This window comes from Onychostoma macrolepis, chromosome 18 (assembly GCF_012432095.1).
Source record: "Onychostoma macrolepis isolate SWU-2019 chromosome 18, ASM1243209v1, whole genome shotgun sequence".
In the NCBI taxonomy this organism is placed as follows: Eukaryota; Metazoa; Chordata; class Actinopteri; order Cypriniformes; family Cyprinidae; genus Onychostoma; species Onychostoma macrolepis.
Genome location: NC_081172.1, coordinates 21,742,283 through 21,747,010, shown reverse-complemented (window position 1 = coordinate 21,747,010; position 4,728 = coordinate 21,742,283). Strand labels below are relative to the sequence as shown.

At 41.7% G+C, this 4,728-nt stretch overlaps 1 long non-coding RNA gene across 1 annotated transcript; it reads left to right on the top strand.

The window, feature by feature from the left end:
- Positions 1–3,883: 3,883 nt before the first annotated feature.
- LOC131523960 (uncharacterized) lies at positions 3,884–4,426 on the top strand. Its single transcript, XR_009266893.1, has 3 exons — positions 3,884–3,959; positions 4,053–4,122; positions 4,228–4,426. It is a non-coding gene; the product is annotated as an uncharacterized LOC131523960 (long non-coding RNA).
- Positions 4,427–4,728: the final 302 nt, after the last annotated feature.

Genomic DNA, 4,728 nt, shown 5'->3' with positions numbered 1-4,728 from the left:
TGTTAATTACTTATAAAGCCCTGAACGGCTTCGCTCCTCAGTACTTGAGCGAGCTCTTATCACACTATAGTCCTCCACGTCCACTGCGTATCTCAAAACTCTGGCCGTTTGATAATACCTAGAATATCAAAATCGACTGCGGGCGGCAGATCCTATTCCTATTTAGCACCCAAACTCTGGAACAATCTACCCAACACTGTTTGGGAGGCAGACACACTCTGTCAGTTTAAATCTATGTTAAAGACCCATCTGGTCCCACTTTATATTAGGTGGCCTTAACTAATATGCATTTACATTTAAATCAATAATTTGATACAATGCACTTATTGTGCACATACATGTTTTTACATTGTATTTATATTTTTAAAAATACCTATATATAGTGTGACACGTATCCCGAGCCCTAATCAGTGTCGCCCTGGGAACAAAGGAGGAACACCTGCGCCCCCTCGTCACCGGCAGACCAGCCACAGCTGAGGCTCATCAGACACTGCCTTTAAAAGCCGCTGTAGTATGCACAATGGGGAGAGAGATCTCCAGAAGACTCCGTGACTAACGCTATTTCTATCTCCTTTCCCAGAGAGCAGTGTGTGACCGGTCTGCCCGAGCACGAGAGCACGACACCGACCCACAGCACCTAGGACGCACAAGGAGTGTTTGCCAGCACAGCACGGAGCACCACACTGAGCACCAGCACAAGCTTTAAATAAAAACCACCCTCCAGGGTTTTTTTGTTGAAGTCCTCTTGTCGTGTGATCCTTCACCCCGTCACAGTACTTACATCTGTAATTACATTTATAATTACACTGTTAACCCATCCCTTACACCTTAACCCACCCTTAAACCTACCCATACCACCAAACCTGTCCCTAACCTTACCTGTATCCCACCTCAATAGCAGCAAAAGTGTTTTGCAATACAATATGAACACAATAAGTACATTGAACTTATTTTTTGATGTAAGTACATAGTAGTTAAGGCCACCTAATATAAAGTGTAACCCCCATCTCTTTAGCCTGGCTTACACATAATACACTTCTATTATTCAAATCCGTTAAAGGATTGTTAGGCTGCATTAATTAGATCAACCGGAAACGGGAACACTCCCCATAACACACGATGTACTCGTTACATCTTAAGTAGAATGGCATCTACGCTAATATTTGTCTGTTTCTTTCCTATTCTGTTTCTCAGTCCATATCCGATCAGATGGTGGATCAGCACCTAGAGATGATGTCTACAGCCCTGATCGTCAGCGGAGACCAGGACACCCAGATGAGCCCCAGAGACATATTCCCAGCGAAAACCTCGATTAAAATACAATAAAACTAAAAATATAACAAAATAACTAAAAATATAATAAAATACCTAACTACATAATACTATTATTGTTAGAAATTGCAACAAAATAAAAAATAGGAATATAAACTTTTGAACTGCGGGTTTCGTCTGGCCAGAGGAGAACTGGCCCCCCGACTGAGCCTGGTTTCTGCAATGGTTTTTTTCTCCATTCTACCACAGAGGTAGTTTTGGTCCTTGTCGCCTCTGGCTTGCTCAGTTGCCAATCGCCAATTTGATTGCACAGATACCATTTAAACTAAACTGAGCTAGACAATGACATCTCTGAATTCAATAAAGAAATGCCTTTAACTGAAAATTGACTGTTTAATCTTATCATTATACATTACTGACACTCTATCCTCCAATTTGATACGGTTAAGAGCTTTGACACAATCTGTATTGTTAAAAGCGCTATATAAATAAAGGTGACTTGACTAACATCTTGGTCTAGTGGTCTTGGTCCTCAGAGGTCTAGTGGAGTCCATGCCAATCAGGCATAACATTATGACTACCTTCCTAATATTGTGTTGGTCCCCCTTTTGCTGCCAAATCAGCCCTGACCCATTGAGGCATGGACTCCACTAGACCCCTGAAGGTGTGCTGTGGTATCTGGCACCAAGATGTTAGCAGCAGATCATTTAAGTCCTGTAAGTTGTGAGGTGGGGCCTCCATGGATCCAACTTTTTGTTTTGCACATCCCTCAGATGCTCAAATGGATTGAAATCTGGGGAATTTGGAGGCCAAGTCAACACCCCAAACTCGTTGTTGTGCTCCTCAAACCATTCCTGAACCATTTTTGCTTTGTGGCAGGGCGCATTATCCTACTGAAAGAGGCCACAGCCACCAGGGAATACCGTTTTTGTGGTCTGCAACAATGCTTAGGTAGGTGGTACTTGTCAAAGTAACATCCACATGGATGCTGGACCCAAGGTTTCCAAGCAGAACATTGCCCAAGGCTGCTTCCGTTGGTTTGCCTTCTTCCCATAGTGCATCCTGGTGCCATGTGTTCCCCAGGTAACCTGGGCACCTGGCCATCCATGTGATGTAAAAGAAAGCATGATTCATCAGACCAGGCAACAAACTGTGATGCACTGTGTATTCTGACACCTTTCCATCAGAACCAGCATTAACTTTCTGAGCTACAGTAGCTCATCTGTTGGATTGGACCAACAAGCATTAATGAGCCTTGAGCACCCATGACCCTGTCGCCAGTTCACCACTGTTCCTTCCTTGGACCACTTTTGATAGATACTGACCACTGCAGACCAGGAACACCCCACAAGAGCTGCATCTTTGGAGATGCACTGACCCAGTTGTCTAGCCATCACAATTTGGCCCTTGTCAAACTCGCTCAAATCCTTATGTGTGCCCATTTTTCCTGCTTCTGACACATCAACTTTGAGGACAAAATGTTCACCTGCTGCCTAATATATCCCACCCACTAACAGGTGCCGTGATGAAGAGATAATCAGTGTTACTCACTTCACCTGTCAGTGGTCATAATGTTATTCCTGATCTGTGTAAGTGCAACATAACATCAGTTGATTTGATTCATTCTAAATTTCTCAAATGTATTAAGATCTACAGTAAATATTTTCATACAGTGGTCATATATATATAATTTATTTTATTCTTGCTATATAACGAGTTATATAGCATGAATAAAATAAATTCTATATATATGACCACTGTATCATATACGTGCAATTAAGATATTTATGATTATTAGATTTATTCTGATTCAAAGTTTACCCCTTAATTTAAAATATTTTGCCACTTTTAAACATTGTAAACCTGCACAGATTCTTGGATATGTCATAAGACTGTGTGTTTTGATATAATGGTGGGTACTTTCCATTGACTTCTATTTTATTAGGGGCCAAGCACCGCAGGTGCTTACCCTGCAAACATGCTCCTGCGGGGCCCATGCTGGCTTTTTGCGGGCACAGTGGGCTAGGGCCAGCTCACAACAAACCTAAACAGGCCCAGTGTGGGCTTGCCCAGGCGAGGCCCACAGCTTTGGGCTCACCGCAGGTTCTCTGTGAGCAGCCCGTTCGGGCCCAGAGCAACTTTTGTACCTTTGGGCCCACACAGGTTTTGTGAAGGCAGCCCTGAAATGCAACTAGGAGAATACTAACATTGACTGACCATTCTTTAGTCACTCAATTGAACTGGAATGGCTCAAACCAAAAGACACCTTTTCACCTTTTCTGTTTCATATTGGCCAGGGATCCTCAAATCTGGCTCGCAAGATCCACTTTCCTGCAGAGTTTAATTCTAACTTCTAACCTTAATCAAACACACCTGAGCATGTCTTCAGTATCATTAGAAAATCACAGGTGGGTGAGTTTGATCAAACTTGGAGCTAAACTCTGCAGGAAAGTGGGTCTCATGAGCCATATTTGAGGTGTAACAGACATGAGCCCGTTAATAAGAATTTGGTGGGCAGATTTCTTCCTTACCACTAGGGGTGCTAGGGTGTTTTAGGTTTCCTTAAGTAAAGCCATGTGGTAAAGGGAGTTAGCAGTAGCAAGCAGCAGTAGCCAGCATAGCTCATCTGTTGAACACATTGTGCTGTGTCCTGGTTGGGAAATGTGTCATTTCAAGCCCAGTCTAAAGTAAGGATTTGATGTTTTTTGCAGAGATGTATGTATGGCCTATGTTTGGATTGATGCTAAGAGTTTAAGACAGTGTATTTGTATGCATTTTAGAAGGACTCTTTATTGGTGAGGTCACCACATCATGGTCCAATTTGAATACGGATTTAAAGTTATTTTCAACGTAAGACAATAGTCTGGACTATTAGTAGTCTAGAAGACTACAATAGTCTTCCTGGTTAGGAAGAATCTGGTGTTTGAGAGCTGTGATGTGTTTTCCTTACAATAGGTTGGATTGTACATTTGCTGTCAGCAAACTTCAACTATGGACAGTGTTTGGACATTGATGTACTACAGATAAGACTTTTGCACACACTAACTTTCACATGACGAAATCCTACAATCTTACATTTTATTTTATTTTATTTATTTATTTATTTTTTTTACTTTTGTGTATTTACATTGTATTTGCATATATGTAGCTGTATTAACCTGCAATTAATGTTTTCTATTTTGTATTTAAAAAATTTATTTGGAATCCCTTTGACTACTGTACACTTTTGACAATACAGACATTAGTTATCCATTTCAGATGAATAGAAACTATTTTTCCCAAAGACTTAAGTTATAGTAGCTGAGAAGTATTGATAGTGTAACAGATGTATTGTTGTAGATTAATTGTGCGAGGGCTTCCTGGGGGCTAAATGAGGGCTGCCAATGCAGGGCCAGCGCTAAGGGGCCAACGTTTTGCCAATGAGCAAATTCTCAGGGGCCCTGCGCTGGTAGCCTA